Genomic DNA, 19,741 nt, shown 5'->3' with positions numbered 1-19,741 from the left:
CTTGTGTGTATTATATCAATCAACAACACATACATATCATACATGCTGATAGAATTTATTTAACTGAAAATCAGCTTTACCATGGAAACATTATGTGATAGGGAATGGAAACCAGGTCTCTTGTTACATTTAACAAGTCAATAGTTGAGTTCATCTTCACTGGCAATTACATAAATAGCATGTCTCAAACTGTTTAACTTTTACTAAAGCCACATATAATACCATAATTTTCTGCACACCACAGTAAGTCTCTCTGCTGCTCAGAGTCCTCTAACATTAGCTCAAACTACAGTTCACAATTTTACACCATTGATGGTCATGGCCCTCATTAGCTTTTGGATTCTATGAGCATTTCAACAGTCCCTTTTTGAAACCTTGTCTTTTCTCCAAGCATTCTATCATTTTTCAGTGGAACCAATCGTTTGGGAATATAAAACAAATACACTAAAAGTAATAAATGATTTTGTTATCTCTGCTTTTTCAGACAAACTTTGAAAGGCATCTTTTGATTCCCAGGGATCTTTCAGTTCAACAGTGTTATTTTCAAGGAGATACATTGAGGCATTAGAATGTTATGTGTCCAAGTTGGATAGGAAATGGATCATGCCATTTAATAGATCAATATTAGTGGAGGATAAGAGACTTTAGAACAGATTATTTTTCAGTTAATGTATGGATCTTTTCTTTTTAGTTTAGAAAGTAATGACATAAACATTTAGAGTACTTTATTGTTCCTCTTCTTTGCATCTAAGCTAAATGCATCCATTTACTTTTATGGTAGTTCAAATTCCCCTCTGCCCACTGGGGGAGAGGTGTCTAGGAAAAAAAAAAGACTGACAATTGTTTATGTCCAAAATACAACATAATACATCAACAGCTATTGATATGTTATCTTGGCAGTTGTTACTGGTACTATACTTCACAGAGATATTAAATGTGTGATTTTTTTTTGCTTGATCTCAAAAAAGGATGTACTCAAAGACTTATACTTTATCTTGTTTTTTTTTTTTTTATTATTTTTATTTGAACTACTGCTGGGGTTTTAGTCCATACTGACAGAGATAAAGCAATCTAAGTAATTTCCTATACTCTCAAATTATCATTATTTTGGTTTGGTGATCCATTTGAGAACCAACATTACTTAAAACTATCCTCAGGAAAAAGATGAGCTAAAGTAATAAGCTCTATGCCTATCAGAAGCAGTCACACCATTGGGCTGTGTGTCACAACATGTGTAGCTTGAGATGTCCTGGATTTATAATATAGCCAAGATAGAATTAGTCTTGGAGCCTTCTGAATTTCCTGCATTTTACTCACTTTAACTGTGCATCCTTTACATTCCATTAACACAGTTTTATGCAATTAATATAGCAAAAGGTCAATCAAAATTTGTGCTATATGTTAATTTAAAAAATATATGTATATCAGACTCAGGGGTGTGACTGCCAGCCAAAAAAGCCAAATGGAATAATAATAATTATAATATCGGGGGTAGCCATGTTAGTCTGCATCCACAAAAACAACAAGGAGTCTGGTGGCACCTTACAGACGAATCTGTTATTCTTTAAGATGCCACCGGACTCCTTGTTTTTGCTTGTTTTAATAATTATAATGAATGAATAGCATTTTATATAGATAAATCACTTTTCTTGCTTTATCAGAAAAATGCAGATTAGTGTACAGTGTGACAATTGGATGAAATACAATAATATTAATTCTCTATACATTAGAAAACATAATTGCTTGTTTGAAATGGAAGTCATTAGGGCAATAAGACAAATTCAATAAAACAAATTACATTCTGAAATCTGTAACTGAAAGCTGTTTTGAAGAAGTCCATAACACAGCTTTGTACTATAAATGTAAAAAATAATTATATAAAAAAATCTCTATAGCAAACATTAGCTACATATGCTCCTATTGACAGGACCTCCACAGGTTTTCTGAGATCTTCTAGTTCATCATCGAAATTTGAATTAGGGAAACTACATTTGAACTGTAGCTGGAATCATGCTATCATCCCACAAGAAAATATCACCTGAGAAGAGCAATGAGTATCTAGGATTACACCAATATACTGGGGGTATGAATCCACAATGATTAGGAGTGATGAAAATATTCCCATCAACTTCTGTAGAATGAAACCACTGAATATCACAGAGCTTTATCTTCAGTGATTATAGATAAAACTGTTCTCGTACAACCATTGCTTCTATACCATGAGATGAATGACTTAAAATGGAGAAAATGTGAATTAAAGCTCTGTTTTTAGAACAAAGATCTCACATATGACAGTTGAGTTGTTTTTAATCTTATGCTCAAAATGCCTTGAATTTAATTTTAATTGTACAGGAAGTATTCTGTTTTAAATAATTTTCAACAGTAAGCTATGGCTTGGTTTTGCCTTAGAAAAATTAATCTAAACAAAAGTTCTCAGTCTGCTTATTATGATTAATTATATTGGTAAATTGTTAATATTAATACTAATGACCAGTTAAATTTGAACTAAATTAACTGTTAACACAATTAATAACAGGTGTGATCAGGTACTTTGGCAACTCAGGCCTTGATCCCGCAAATACTTGCACATACTTAAGTTCAGGCATATAAATAGCCTATCTAAAACTGTTGGGATTACTCATATGCTTAACTTTAAGCATGCAAGTAAGTGTCTGCAGGACTGGAAGCTAAATTACATAATTGTTGCCCATATATATCTGTTACTGAAGAATTATTTGCATCCAAAAATTGCAGGTATAAAGTAGAGGCCAGTGCTTGAGAACCTTGTGTGTGTGTGTGTGTGTGAGAGAGAGAGAGAGAATGAATCTTTAAAAGCTTTTGAAATTTTTTAGCAAACACATCACAAATCTACTTTGCTGAGTAGTGCCAATTAGCTACAGTAGACTGCATATTTACATCATGTGTTTGGCAATAAGATTGATGTATACATTTGGTGTAATACTCTTCTAATTACACTTGATTACAAGAAAAGAGTGTTCTGCAATGAATATATTGGAACATGGAATACATATGGTTAATGTCCCAAAGCTGTTCAAATTCTTCACTTAAAAGAAACATTATAGAAATGGTTATGTGAAATTTACAATGCTTCAAGCAAGGGCCATTTGATGGGGGCATGTTCATTGATTTGTCCAAATTTTTGATTTAGTTGATCATTTTCTTTTAAGAAAGATAAAAACTAGGGCTGTCGATTAATCATAGTTAACTCACGCAATTAACTCAAAAAAATTAATCGAAATTACAAAAATTAATTGTGATTAATCACAGTTTTAATCACACTGTTAAACATTAGAATACTGATAGAAATTTATTAAATATTTGGATGTTTTTCTACATTTTCAAATATATTGTATTCTGTGTTACAATTGAAATCAAAGTGTATATTATTCTGATTACAAATATTTGCACTGATAAAATAAATAGTATTTTTTAAATTCACCTCACACAAGTACTGTAGTGCAATCTCTTTGTCGTAAAAGTGCAATTTACAAATGTAGATTTTTTTTCTTACATAACTTCACTCAAAACCAAAACAATGTAAACCTTCAGAGTCTACAAGTCCACTCAGTCCTACTTCTTGTTCAGCCAATTGCTAGGACAAATAAGTTTGTTTACATTTACAGGAGATAATGCTGCCCTCTTCTTATTTACAATGTGTTAATTAAATTTGTGACTGAACTCCTTGGGGGAGAATTGTATGTCCCCTGCTCTGTTTTTCCTGCATTCTTCCATATATTTCATGATATAGCAGTCTCGGATGACCCAACACATGTTCATTTTAAGAACACTTTCACTGCAGATTTGACAAAATGCAAACAAGGTACTAAGGTTAGCTTTATAAAGATACCTATCAAATTCGACCCAAGGTTTAAGAATCTGAAGTGCCTTCCAAAATCTGAGAGGAATGAGGTGTGAATTATGCTTTCAGAAGTCTTAAAAGAACAACACTCTGATGCAGAAACTACAGAACCCAAACCACCAAAAAAGAAAATCAACCTTCTGCTGGTGGCATGTGACTCAGATAATGAAAAAGAACATGCTTTGGTCTGCACTGCTTTGGATTGTTATCGAGCAGAACCCATCATCAGCATGACCGCATGTCCCCTGGAATGGTAGTTAAAGCATAAAGAGACATATGAAACTTTAGTGCATCTGGCACGTAAATATCTTGCAACGCTGGCTACAACAGTGCCATGAGAACACCTGTTCTCACTTTCAGGTGACATTGTAAACAAGAAGCAGGCAGCATTATCTCCTGCAAATGTAAACAAACTTGTTTGTTTGAGTGATTGGCTGAACAAGAAGTAGGACTGAGTGGACTTGCAGGCTCTAAAGTTTTACATTGTTTTGGTTTTGAATGCAGTTTTTTGTACATAATTCTACATTTGTAAGTTCAACTTTCATGATAAAGAGATTGCATTATCGTACTTGTATTAGGTGAATTGAAAAATGCTATCTCTTTAGTTTTTTTTACAGTGCAAATACTTGTAATAAAAAATAAATATTAAGTGAGCACCTTATACGTTGTATTCTGTGTTGTAATTGAAATCAATTTATTTGAAAATGTAGAAAACATCCAAAATATTTAAATAAATGATATTCTATTATATTAAACAGTGTGATTAATCACATTTTTTTAATTGCGTGATTAATCGTGATTAAATGTTTTAATTGCTTGACAGCCCTAATAAAAACTGTGGATTTTTTTCATCAGATCTGATAAGCATTTTATGTCTGGTTGACAGAAGGCAGTAAGTCACTTTAATTCATTAGACACTGATGATCAAGGTTGTTCAACTTGAATTTGGCCTAAAATGGGAATACATTTTAATCACCTAATCTCCGGGCTTGTACATACAAAATATCATGTCACTGTTTAAATCATTCTAATGTAAATATGCAATTGATCATGAGTGAATGTTAACAAGAGAGTTGCTCCGTAATTTCTACCTAATAGGTTGAACACCTCTAAACAATCTGTAGAGCAGCAATTTCCAATCCGTATCTCTGAAGACTGAATTGTGGCCCTGTTGGGATTTTGTGGTTCCCAATAATAACCAAATGAGTCAGATGCCAGGCAGAATCAAGGGTCTTCAATTCGATTTGATTCAATTCAATTAAATTCAGTTCAACAAGTCTTTATTCAATGTGCACAGAGGGAGAGCCCCGGTACAAAAATCAGCCAGAGTCCCTCCAGCAAGGAGCCCCTCCCATTGCTATTTTATAGCACATGGCAGTTACATAACAAGTTACATAACACACACCTCTAACAAGTCATATTTAACCTTTCTATATATGGATTTGTTCATCACATGCTTATACTTCTCCACTCCACATGTTGCGCTCACCCCCCTCTCCTTGGCCTTTTCTAGAATGTTCCTAGGGTGGTGAGCCACAGCATGCTTCTTTATGCATAAATACCTTGAACATCACATTTTGTTTAAAATGAACACAAGCATACCCTTTAGGCCCTCAAGTGAAACTGTTTTAAGAAAATTTGTGTTTGATTATTAATTAAAATGTGTTCCCAGAGCTGCACCTGCGATTTTAAAACAGAAGTGTGTGAATCAGCCTTGCCATTATGAGGAGGAAGGAAAGATCATCACCTTAAAAACAAGAGCAGCTCTGTTGTCAGACAGGTGGACTCTGAGCTGCTGTCCCTTCCCTCCTGCAACTCCTCTGCTGGCTGCCTCATACTTTGCAAAGGAAGAAGGAGAGAATAGCTCCCCCTCTACTGGGCTATGGGAAGCCAAGGAAAAACAGAATCAGATCTTGACTGGCTCTGTGTGAAGTGAAGGGATTTCCTGTGCCTTTCAAAGTCACTCAGGCCAGCCTATGAGAAGTGGGGAAAAAAAGTTGAGAAAGTCAGTCAGTTACAGGCTCCCTGATCTTCGGTTCTGCCAAGGTTAGAACAGCCTGAGGATTAATCTAAACTACAACAGTTGATAACAATTCCACAGGGACAATGGTTGGTATTTTCAGTTACTTTTGAAAAATTCATCAATTACGACAATTGAAAATAACCAGAGTACAGAGTGCATAAGCCACTCCTGTGGTGACGACGCAGGAAAGGAAACAGAACGCCAGGTCTGTGGTAGCTAGAGAGCTTTACAAGCCTCTTGCAAAAAGCCTCTCAGGAAAACTTTTCCTGGGGTTTTTATTTCTCTCCTTACTTTGTTTACAACTCTTCTTAGTGGTTACATTCTTGCGCATAGAAGAGCCAGGCAGTATACATGCACATAAGATAACGAACCCATCTCTTGAGCGCGTGAACACTAGCTGCGAGGGTACAATCAAATCAGCCAAATAAGTTTCCCAAACACAAACGCTGGATTGAAGGTCACTCCTGCCTCGTAGCCATGGGAGCAGTTTGCCGCGCCTGTGGACTGGCGATTCGGGAGCTATGCATCTCTACATCTCCCCCTGTTTTATTTTATAAATGCGGCGTTTAAACAAAACACTCTCGCAGGGTAGCATACACAATGCCACTAGATTGGGTATACATTAAACAAAGCAGCAAAGTAAAACGTCAAACATCAAAACTAGGACCCCATACTATAAAAGGGTCTTCATCTACTCTAAGGGTGGCTATAACTAAATATAATCCTACCAAGGAAGAAAAACGTCTTGGCGGATGACTTAAGCATAGCATTTCAGCATATCAATTTGCTATTGCATACAAAACTATTATCAGCAAACTTAAAACAGCACATTTCTTTCACTGTCTCACACCCCAGATGTTGCTGGGTGGTTTACAGACAGGAACAAGGCAGGTACTTAACAGACTTTGCATTTCCGGGGCAACGGCCAGGCAGAAATCAGATTGATTTAATACTTCTGCCAGGTGGACCCAAGTGTTAAACTGCAGCCGCTGCTCTATCTGGGGTTCACCTTGGCAGCTAGGGGCCAACAGGAAACTCCCCAATACACACAAAATAAGGAGTGAATTAGCATTAAGGCAAGCTAACAATGTCACAAGGTAATTTTCTGCGGTAGGTTCTAGCTGCTGCTGCACTCGCAGCTGCTCGGCCTGCAATGAAAGGGCTTTAACCTGTCCCCAGGTTATGCGCTGCGGGGGCCCCCGCGGGGGGCGCTGGCGAGGACGCTCGGGATCCTGCAGATGTAGGTTGAACTGTGGAATGGGGTTCGATAGTCCCTGGTGCCAGGCCATCGCCGTGCCACGGGCGGACGTTACGCGCCGGGACCTACAACGGACCTGTAGGAAGAGAAACGGCAGCATGCCCTCGTCCCCACGTTATAAGGGGCACTGGGCCATGCTACTGAGGGTCTGGGGCCTTGCGATATTTAACAAAGGGGCGGGGCAAGGCCTGGTAGCTGCGAAAATGACATTCTGCTGCAGAGTAGTTGTCAGTCAAATTCAAATGATTCAGGGTAAAAAGCACTGCAGCCAGCCATTCCTGGCGGGGAGGAAGGCCTACGGGAATCCCCCCTTTCTGTTTTTGGCGGACCAGGGCTTGTTTGAGCGCACGATTGGCTCGTTCCACAATAGCCTGGCCTGTGGGGTTATACGGGATACCAAACGTGTGGACAATGTCCCACGTGGTACAGAAGGAGGCAAAGGCCGAGCTACAGTAGGCGGGGCCGTTGTCGGTCTTAAGATGGGATGGGTGACCCATGATTGCCATAGCGCGAATCATGTGATTAATAACATGACGAGAGGCCTCACCCTTCTGGGGGGTGACCCACACATAATGGGAAAAGGTATCTACACACACGTGAAGATACTGCCAGGGGGCAAAGGGAGGGAAATGTGTAACATCCATTTGCCAGAGCTGGTTGGCCGAGGTTCCACGAGGGTTAACCCCTACCTCCGGGCTATTGGAGAGAGAAGCGCAAAGGTCACACTGGCGAACAATGGCCTGCGCCTGATACAATGGGAAAGTGAACTGCTTGGCAAGGGCCTTGGCGGATTGATGAAAAAAGGCGTGGCTTTCGATTGGGGAGGAAAAAATTGAGGCCACCGATTTGACCGCCTGGTCGGCCACCGTGTTGCCTTCTGTTAATAGGCCCGGTAGTGTGGTGTGACTGCAAATGTGTGCCACAAACAGTGGGCTAGAGCGGGAGGAAAGGAGCTGTTGCAGGGTAAGAAAAAGGGCCAACAAATTGTCATCACAGGAGGGCGACACATAGGAACCTGGAAGAGACTTAAGAACATTAGTAACATAAAGACTGTCAGTAATCAAATTAAAAGGGTCATCCTGGAAGCATCGGCAGGCCAGGATGACAGCAGCCAACTCTGCGCGCTGTGGGGAGCGCTGAGGCAGGGTAAAGCGGACTTGCCAAGTGCCTTGCACCTGCCAGCTGACCGCACCTCATGTTGGGCCGCCGTCCGTAAAAAGGGTAAGTGCATCCTTAATGGGGACGGTTGACAAGGACGGCCGGAGGTGAAGGCAACGTTGTTGTAGGAATGAAAGACGGGGGTCAGGGGGAATGTGATATTTAACTTCCCCAACATAGTCAGCAAGAGACAATTGGAGGGTGGCACTGCAAGAGACAGTGCGTTCCCAGTCTTTAGCCGGGATGGGGACAATAATGGCAACGGGGTCCCAACCCAAGAGGGTACGGGACCGTTCTCGCACTTTAAAAATCAGCTCTGCGGCCTGTTGAGGGAGTGTCTGAATAGTATGCGGAGGGGAGTGGGTCAAATAAATCCATTCAATTAAACGAAGACGCGCTGCCGCCCCCTCCTGGGCGAGGACAGCTGTCGGTTGTGAGAGTGTGGGAAGCAAAATGGCAAAAAGGGGCTGTTCCCTTTCTCGGCGGTCGACCCACACCTGGGCCAGGGTCTGGTTAATGAGGGTGACCGCTTGGCGCTGTTCCTGGGAAACGGGAATGATATCTCCGGGGAGACGGCCCTGCCGAAGGCCAGAAAAAAGAGGGGACAGCATGGAGGTAGTCAGAGGGCAAAAAGGACGAATCCAATTAAGGGACCCCAATAACTGTTGAAGCTGTACAAACGTAAGAGGGTTGGGCAATACCAACTCGGGACAAACTGGACGGGCATATGACTGGAGCATGCGGTGACCAAGATACAAAAAGGGTGGCTGACGCTGGATCTTGTCCGGTGCCACAACCAGGCCACACGCCGCAAGCTGGTGGCGCAGTTCGTCCAGCCAGTCATCAGGGAGGACGGGGTGAGCCACCAGGATGTCATCCATGTAGTGGTAAATTAAGGCATCTGGGTGTGCTGCGCGGAAGGGCCGTAGGGCCTGCGCAACAAAATGCTGACACAAGGTGGGGCTATTCAACATGCCTTGAGGGAGCACATTCCACTGATAGCGTGGAGTGGGCTGGGAGTGATTCAAAACCGGAACAGTGAAGGCAAAGTGCACCCGGTCCTCAGGGTGCAAGGGGATGGTAAAAAAACAATCCTTTAAATCTATTACAAATAACCGGTAATCACAGGGAATAAGGTTGGGATTAGGGGTACCACACTGCAGGGGACCCATAGGCTGTATAATTTTGTTAATGGCGCGAAGGTCCTGCAGGAGGCGCCACTTGCCAGATTTCTTTTTAATCACAAACACGGGGGTATTAAAGGGGCTAGTGGACTCCTCCAAACGTCCTGCCTTCAGCTGGTCATTAACCAAGTGCTGGAGGGCCTCCAGCTTTTCTAAAGGAAGCGGCCACTGCGCAACCCATACGGGTTCGTCAGTGAGCCAACGGAGGGGGAGGGCCGTATGCCTAATCATTGATATGGATGGTGGCAGTGAACTGTGTCAATAAATCACGGCCCCACAGGTTGAGGTGGACGGGGAGAATGATAGGCCGGATACGGGCGCGGCGGATGCCTTGGGGCGCCCTAACCTCCAACCATCGGGCACTTCGTTGTGAGTCCTGTGCCCCGCCCACACCCCAAACTGCCGGAGCCTGCTCTGTGGGCCAATGGGCGGGCCACTGCGCAGCGGCAATGACGGTAATGTCTGCCCCAGAGTCGATAACACCCTCGAACGGCTGATCGTTGAGGCAGTAAATGCGTTTGGGTTGGGGTGCTCCAATGTCTTTAACAACTGCTGCCACTTGTGGGTGAATAGTGCGCTGGTCGGTGGACCCGAAGCCTCCGGTTCGGGGAACGTTTCTTCCCCCTGCCGGAAGGGAGTAGGGCACAAGTATGAGTTGCGCCCAGGCATCTCCCTGAAACAGCCGTTTCGGGAGATGACTCCACAGTTGAACATGGATAATTCCACCATAGTCCGAATCCACCACCCCAGGCACCACAAACAGGCCCTGCTTGCTGGCGGACGAGCGGGGTAGGACAAGGCCCACCATGCCCTCCGGCAGCGGGCCCTGAATCTGGGACGGCATGAGGAGGACCTCCCCGGGGAGAGTGATATCCATATTTTCCTGATTAACAAGGTCAATCCCCGCACTGCCCCTTGTGGCGGCGGGGGCGTCGTGCACGGAGAGGGGCGCGGCCTTGGGTCTCGGGCTGGTCGCAGGCCCGCCTACTAGTTTCCCGGGGGGTTGTCTCGGTTAGCAGCCAAGACCCGGCTGTCACCCCCGGCCAAGCGACACTGCGCAGCCCAATGGTAGCCCTTTTTGCATTTCGGACACAGCGTGCGGGGCCTCTGGTCTGTCCGGGGCTTGGGTTTGTTTTTACACATGCCCCCCGCAGGGGCCCGACACTCCCGCCAAAAATGTCCGGGCTTCTGGCAGTTAAAGCAGTTCCCCTGAGGCTTCTGCCCCTTGTGCAGGGCAGCTGCCAGCAGGGCCATCTGATGGGTCTGAGTGCCTACGTCAGCACACGCCTGCAGCAATTCTGCCAGGGTATACCCGGGGCGCCCGACCACTGCCTGCATGGCACGGCGGCAGTCTGCATTGGCATTTTCGTAAGCCAATTTTATCATTAGTTCAGTCTGGGCTTGCGGGTTATCAATCTGCCTCTGGACTGCCTCTTGGAGGCGGTCAATAAACTGGTGGAATGGTTCGGTGGCACCCTGCCGAGTAACCGCAAAGGACTTAGAGGACTCGCCTGCAGCGGGGACCCTGCGGAACGCGCGACGGACACACTGGCCAATGATGGGAAAAGCTACCCGGGGCGTGCCCGCCGCCTGCTCGGGGATGCTCGAAAACTGCCCTGTGCCATATAACTGCTCAGCAAGATAAGCCCCCCCACCTTGCGCTGCTGCTGCAAGCGCCTCTCGCTGGTACTCGCTATCCCACACAACGTATTGCGCGGGAGACAGCACCATGCGACACATGTCTTTCCAATCTTGGGGGAGCAAGAAGTAACCGTTTGACACACCTTCCAAGATCCCCAGGGTGAAAGTGGACCGCACCCCGGTCTCACGAACCGCCTTGCGGAGCTCGCGCAGAACCGAGTAGGGGAGAGCCTCCCAGTCCACTATCTGCCCCCCATTTCCATTATCCCGCCAAGAGACGGGAAACGCCTCGAACCCACACTTGGATTCCTCGTCGGTCAAGAGACCGGCCTCACGCGCTTGCCGCACCGCCGCGGCGACAGCGCCCCCCTGCCCGACCGGTAGGCAGGGGGGCGCCGCCACGGGCGGCGGCGCAGGGAGGGTCAGCTGTGGGCAGGAGGGGGGTGGCCCATCACCTGGGGGCAAAAGGGGGACCGGCTTGGGGCTGTTGGGGCCGATCCCCTCCAGTGCCTCCTTACAACGCTGCCAGAGCAGCAGGCACTGAACTGGGGCACGGGGTTTACTATACAAGGTGATCCCAATCTGTATCCAATCAAAAAGCTGCAATGACCCGCAGTCTGGATACCAGGGGCACTGGCGATCTATTTCCCTTAGGAGGTCCTCAATATGAGCGACCGGGACAGCGACACATGATCGCTGTCGTATAATCTCTTGTAACTCTCTTGCGTGCTCCTTCTGGGCACTGGAAAGTTTCCCCCCCATACTCACGAATAAGGGGCGGCAAACAGCCGCGGGCGCGCTCGGCGTATCCAGCCGGTGAGTAGAGGGGTATCACGTCGGGGTCACCAGCTGTGGTGACGACGCAGGAAAGGAAACAGAACGCCAGGTCTGTGGTAGCTAGAGAGCTTTACAAGCCTCTTGCAAAAAGCCTCTCAGGAAAACTTTTCCTGGGGTTTTTATTTCTCTCCTTACTTTGTTTACAACTCTTCTTAGTGGTTACATTCTTGCGCATAGAAGAGCCAGGCAGTATACATGCACATAAGATAACGAACCCATCTCTTGAGCGCGTGAACACTAGCTGCGAGGGTACAATCAAATCAGCCAAATAAGTTTCCCAAACACAAACGCTGGATTGAAGGTCACTCCTGCCTCGTAGCCATGGGAGCAGTTTGCCGCGCCTGTGGACTGGCGATTCGGGAGCTATGCATCTCTACACACTCCCACTCCTGACCCCTTCATGTCCGACAGGTTCCCTGCAACAGGGCTTGTAAAAAGAGAATTGTAGGAGCAGGTCAACAGCTTTGCTTTTGCTTAGGATTCTCCTATGCCAGGAGAATCCCCAGCAGGGGTCTTGCAGCTGGTTTCAGCTCAATTTGCACCATTTGAGCGGTACAAAGATGTGAGAAAAGGCAAAGAATATGCCTCATGTTATTGATTGTTTTGTGATTCCTTGATTTTTTTTTTTTTTTTTTGAAAAAAATATGTGTAGTGTATCGGCTAAAAGTTATATACCACTGCCAAAATACATACCACTGAAATGAACATAAAAAATTTCAGGTTTGAGTACAGTTGACCCGCTATGACAAGTATTTTATTCTGACATATGATAAATAAACAGAACTAATAGTCCAGATTGTACCCCCAATCATTTATTACTTTCTTAGGGTATGTCTACACGGCAAAGAAAAATGTGTGGCTGGCCCGTGCTGGCCAACTTGAGCTCGTGGGGCTCAGGTCGCGGGGCTGTTTCATTGCTGTGTAGACTTCCTGAGCTTGGGCTTGAGCCCAGGCTCTGGGACCCTCTCACCAAGAACCTGGGATCCAGCCAGAGCCATTAAGTCTATACAGCAATGAAACAGCCCTGCAAGCCCAAGTCAGCTGGCACGGGCCAGCCACGGGTATTTCTTTGCTGTTTAGCTATACCTTTACTTTATAATCTCAACAGGTATGATTCTCATGTCACCCACATAAAACTAGATGTTGATTTCAGTGGCGGTACTCCTCATTTACTTGTGTAACTGAGGAATGAATCAGATGCAGAAGAATTATGACTTTCAACTCCAACATCATTGGGGCAAACAGATTTACACACAGGTTCTTTATCTTTTAATATACAGATACCGATTTGTAAAACTATTGTGAATCAGTCACTGCTGCCACAAAAAGTGATTTCTTTTTGTATAGACTCTTCCTCAGAAACTTTTCTTTCATGACTTTAGTGAATATTTCTAAGTTCATGTGTGGTGTTAAATTAAGCCTATCTGGTTTGACTTTTGACTCTCTTTCTCTTTGATTGGCTGCTGTGTTTTGACCCAAAGTACTTACACATTTGCATACTACTTTCAATTACAGTTACTTTAGCTTTTTAACATTTTTGTTAAAGAATGATTTTCCCCTTTGACCTCATGAGTGGCACTGAATTTATTAAATAGCCATAAGAAATCTAAATGAGCAGATGGATTTTGTTTCATTGCTTTTAGGTTAAGTACATAAGGTTTGATCCTGTGTTAATTTAAGTTAATGGGAAAGGTCTCAAGGTCTTCATTTATGCAGGATAAGGCCCATTGTCTTGCATATTTATTTATACTTTTCAAGAGGTTACTACTAAAGTTGGTAGAGAGTCAAAGATATTTAGGGCCATCTTTCAAAGTTCTTTATATGAACAACACATTTCCATTTTTTCTATTATACACACTTTCTAATTTTTTTTTTCTTTCCCATTGAACATTCCATCCTTAAATCTCTTAAAGGTGTCAATGTCATCACACTCATATAATTTTCTTATTAATTTCAGACAATGAATGATAGTCATAAAAGCTGAAACTAGTCAAACTAACTTTTATTTTGTAGAAAATGACATGCCCCAATTCATTCTTTTAAAAAAAAAAAAAAAAGACTGTCAAAGAATCCACTATAGTTCTGAAATAATTTGACATGTTTATTAATTCCCCACTGAGTGAAATCTTACAAAATCAAGAAAAACTAATTTAGAGATAAGATGTACTTTAAACAAAAAATAATGCAGCCGGATAGGAACCTAAATTATTTCCCCTTGGTCTGTAAATCTCAAAATTTAAGGGGGGTTGGCTCCTAAAATGTATGGATTTCAGCTGTCTGTTTGGGACACACACACACACACACACACACACACACCTTCAGCGGACTAGTAGAACTCCTCTAATCTTTGGGGAGTTGTAATGGGTTGGTTCTTCCCTTGCAAGCTGGATATCAGTCAATTTGGGGGACCCATGCCCCAAAGAAACCTTTCTATCATCCAGCCAACTAGATGAAAAATGGCTATATAGTGTCAGTGGTCACCCTTCCACTTCATACAAAGGACAAAAGGGAAAGAGAAAGTAGTATACTCTAATTCAATGATACTCAGACCTCTGTGGTTCAGGAGCCAAATTAGGGATCACCATTACCCAAAAGAGCCACAGTAGTGTGAATTTATTGTTTCATATACTATAGTACATAATCATATTTAAACAGTATGACAGGGGAACTATTTAGTTTTTATTGGTTAATAACTTAGTGCAAGTTAATAACTTGATTAATAACATATTAAAAGCATCCTGATTGGTTAATTAAATCAGTGTTTTAATATCATTTGCTGCAAAGAGACACAGGAGACAGATTAAAGACCCATTTGTGGCTCGCAAGCCACAGTCTGAGTATCACCATTCTAATTGGAATATACTCTATCTTCTAGGGAGAAATGCTTCCAGCAACTGTGAGCACAATGGAGGAGCCTCTCCGAAATACACACGTACACTGTTACTATTCAATAGGTGAAGGGGAGGAGGTTGACCTTCTTGTATCTGACTTCAAGGTAAGTTCAAGTGGAAGATATTGGCCATGTGTTTATGATAATGTTTCCCTGTAGCTGCTAGCCCAGCAACAATTACAGCCTCTTACATCTGCAGACTTAAACTACTCATCTTTAGCACAAGGTGTAGGTGGGTGTTTCTGGAGTAGAATCTCCCAAGTCTGGTACCTACTGGCACCTGTAGGGAAAGGATAGTGTGCACATGAGGTACAATGGGATTCTTTCCATGAATTTCACCTGGCATTGGTTTGGGGCCCTTGATGTTCCCTGTGTGCAGAAAACAGGAAACTCACCTATGTGTTTTTCTGTAACAAATGTGTAACTTCCTGACCACAGAAGGGTTTGGTGCCCCCACCTCCTTTGATAGAAGGCTAACCTATGCTCCAGATGGGTAGGTCTGTCATGGAAACAGCATCTATGAACTTGTGCAGCTTACATAACAGTTGGAACCACATACAGTCAGACACACACCATGCTTACCATTGGGCATCAAACCTGAGACCTTCAGAACCAAAGACACATGATTCTACCACTTGAGTTAAAGGAGAAGTTTTTAGCGATGAACTAATACTAGAACCACTGGCCCCCAGATATCAGGGGAAATCATATTACATGCACTAAAGCATGACTATAGAAGACAGCAAATGCTTTTTGTTGGACTGAGACATATAATGTAATAGATAAGGACATTACAATTGGTTGGTGTTTTTAATTAGCTCTGAAATCAGTCAAACAGAATTGTAGCATAATTCTGTGGTTTTCACTTCCTTAATTTGATTTTACCAGTTGTTACACATTATAGGATTTCTCGCTTAACAAGCAGTAGGAAGCTGTTAAACATGCTGAACTGTAGGAAGAAAATCATTAAAAAATACACAGAATAATAGAAATCAGAAGTATGCTGCACAAGAGAATTAGGTTGATGGGACCTAACTGCTAAAGGGCAGAGGTTATGCTACTGGAAAGAAAAAAATATTGGAAAATGTATAAAGTGAGGCTGAAAATTCTGAGTAAAAGCAGAGCACTCTAAATTAGATTGGATAACAAAAATATGTATTCCAGACACTTTATTTAATTTATCTTGACAAATAAAAACAATTTCTACAATAAGTTCTCTGACTGAATAGGCACCATTAGGAAACAACCCATATTTAATGAATGACTACAGGTTCAAAGGGCTAAGGCAGATTGCCAGATGCTACATATTGCAAATGAGTTGCAAAACAAATGGGACCAGACCTAGCTCCAATTATTAATTTATTTCTTGGCTTGTTTATATGACAGATACCATTAGCTTCATGAGAGATATTAGTACTTGAGAGATTTCTTTTCTGTTAGATTGAAACTATAAATTTCTAAATATGTACCATAGAAAAGACATGAAATTAAATGCTGAGTTCCAAATTGGTGAATTTATAGTTTAAATGGTAAAACCCACTGGGGTCTAGTGTATAAAAGACGTTAAAAATAATTAGTACTAGCTTCAAAAATATAATGTATATTACTTTTTTTTTAATTCAGCAATAAAGTAATATATATTATGCAACAGAAAGATGACCATGTCCAATAATTATTATAATAATCTTTAAGGCCCCCTATTCAGCAAGGTACTTAAACATGTGTGTACCTTTACACATGAGTAGTTCCATTGAAGTCAATTAGATTACTTGCTTGTTTAAAGTCATGCACATACTTAAGTATCTTATTGTATTGGTACCTGAATACTGTTTATAACTTGTAAATACGTTCACTGAGAAACAGAAATAGACTAGTAATTTCAGGTAACAAATCAACCATCAGTTTAGTAGATTAATAGAATATACTGCCTTCATTGCGGACATTCAATTCAACATTGATATTTGTGGGAAATTTGCCATGGCATCAGGTCTGTATATCTTGATGACCTTTAGGCTTGAGGAGAAATTAAAAGTGCCTGCAAGATCAGATTCATCCATATACATTCAGCATACACCCCTGAGAATAAATTTTTAAGATAAAAACAATGGCACTTCCGATATCTATGCCATAGTATAGTTAGCTGGAGTAGAAGTGGGAAAAAAACACCGAAATGTATAGCATTTTCGTTTCTATAATGAAGCCCATTCCCATCATGTAGCATACTGGTGAAGATGCCATGTTTCTGGGAGGCTGCATCAGCAAAATCCTGAAAGGCATTTGGAAAAAAAAAAGCAATCTATATTATACTTCAAGTACCACCATGTAGCCTCAAAATCAAGGTATTATTATGCCAGAGCATGCTAATGAAGCTGTAATGAAAGCAGCTTTGTGTCTGGATTGAGAATCCTCTTTTATTGTCATATCAAAACAATAAAAGTGCAGATTGTTTTAGTTCCTGAACTTCTGAGGAAGGAACAGACCTTAAAACAGGTAATCCAGAACAAATATAGTGCCCAGAATTAAAATGAATGATTGATGCTCAGGACAAATTGAAGGCTGTTTTTTCAGGATTCTTAAACAGCTCTGAAATCATGGCCACCATTTTAGATTCCTCCTTTGAGCACCAAATTTCAGCTGCTTTAAAAAAATGAACATAATCAATAAGGCTGTGCACAAAGATTAATCTAGCCAATCATATTCTAGTAATGAATATGATAGAATAGTAACAGAACGCAACCAAGGTCTTTTCTTTCACTATTAATATTAGTGACTATTAATATGCTGTCACTGGTTTCCTTTATTTAATTACATGATCAGGGTTTCATTGCCATACAGATGATACTCAGATTTATTCATCTACATAATTAAATTACCCTGCCTTTTTTGGCACTGACCAACTATTTATATGATGATAAAATGGAAATGCAACATTTTAAAATAAAATCAGCCAAAATAAAACTGAAGTCTTATTAACTGGCTCTAAGGACTTGTTGAACAAGTGTTCTTCTCTGCTGATTTAATTTTATTGTGCTATCATTAGAGACCATAAAGACCTTGTTTTTTTATACTGTCATCTAGTTTATGTATTGATAAACTTCTTTAGTTTGTTACTAGAACTTTTTATTGCATAATAAATATTGTCAGTTTGGGACCCTTGCTCAGTGTGAACAACTTGGAAATGCCAGTAAATATCTTTGGTATTTCAAGGGGAGATTATCAGTCATCAATTAAAAGACATAACAGCTCACAACCTTAGAGTACCTGTCTGTTTCAACATATTACTCCGTATGATGGCGTATGTACCCCACACAGGTAATGAAAGAGTTCACTGGAGACAGAGAGCAATTAGTGCTCCTGGAGAGTAGACCAGGGCTAAATGAAGATGAAGCCCAGCTGTTGGTGAGCATAAAGGGAGGAAGCCTAGGTAAGAAGGAGCTTTCAGGGACAGAGGGGAAAAGCTCAGTAGTCCCTGTAATTGCTAGTGAGTGGGGACAAAAGGCAGAGGCAGGCATATAGTAAGCCTGTGGAAAAGGGCCTAAAGGATAGCTATGGTGGGAAGAAGTCTGGGGAGGCAGCAAGGAGTCAGAGGGAGCAGACCTCAGCTACTCACACAGGAGCCCTGGACTGAAAGCCAGAGGAGAGGGAGGGTCTGGGTTTCTCTACTGGTCCATTGGGAAAGGTAGTGCAGAAACACCATGATAAAAGAGGGAGAAAGACTACAGAGTTTGGAAGCAGGCTTCTGGGAAGTGTCTGCACATAAGAGTGGAAGGGCAACCCCGCAGAGCCCAGGAAGTGGTGGAGAATCTGTGTAGCAGGGAAACCCAGGTAGGGGTGAGGAATTATGTTTATTTGAGTTTAGTTTATTAGACTTTTTTTTTAACTCCTCCTGGAAAGGGTGGGACTAAATGTGACCTGCCAAAGGGCTCAATCAAAGAGACATAGTATGGGTGGGATGGAGCAGCTGTTAGCAGGGGGAAGAAAACAAGGAGAGCAACATCCACCTGTGAGGGGGGCTGCCCAGCAGTGAGTCAACACTTCTATGTTCCAGTTTTATCATGTTTCTGTTGGTTTCCTGCATCTTTTTTATTTTATCTATATAATATAGGTGGACAGTTAATAGTTGTGATCCAGCACTTGTTAAATCTATTATCATGTCTTCCTACTATTTCAGTGATGTTCAAATCTGTTAGCTATCAAAGTGTTTTAAATTTATAATCTTATGACTGTGGGAGTAAGAGGCTTTTAACATTGCTTCTTAGCTGTAAACTTGCTCCCTCTTAATAGTCATAGTTCTCTCTCTGCTCATAACTTAAAATGACACTAAAGATATGTTTACTAAACTTTTAACTATTCTTAAGTGTTTGGTAGTTTCTTAGTGAGCTTTTCTAAGCAATTCTGTGAATTTTTGAGAAGAATGGGACATAAACATATGTGGGGGTGTATTTCTTGGGGATGTGAAGTCCCTGCTTTGGCTCTAAACCCAATCATGAAGGCTTGAGACGTTCAGGAAGGACTTCTACATAGCTGGGATGATGGTGCGAGGAATTTAGGCACACCAGTAAGCTTATTTGTATGTTTGTTTGTTTTGTTTACTGGCTTCATGTAGGCATTTTGCCAATTTTAGTTGGAAAAACTTCCCTTCCACTTTGCTGTCATATGTGGTTTGAATTCATATCAATATCAATCAAAGTCTTGTGGCAGGTCCATCCTGTTGTTGAAGTGATAACATAGGAAACATAGAAATGAAATTTAAAAATTCATGAAGCATTAATATTCTCTGAATTGTAGCAACATTGCATATGCGCTATCGTATATTGACTGCATTATTTAGTATTTGCATTCTCTATATCTCTTCATAAAATGTTAATTA

The sequence above is a fragment of the Malaclemys terrapin genome, chromosome 5 (genome assembly GCF_027887155.1).
Source record: "Malaclemys terrapin pileata isolate rMalTer1 chromosome 5, rMalTer1.hap1, whole genome shotgun sequence".
In the NCBI taxonomy this organism is placed as follows: domain Eukaryota; kingdom Metazoa; phylum Chordata; order Testudines; family Emydidae; genus Malaclemys; species Malaclemys terrapin.
The sequence above is the reverse complement of the archived record's forward strand: the minus strand, read 5'-3'. Positions refer to the sequence as shown.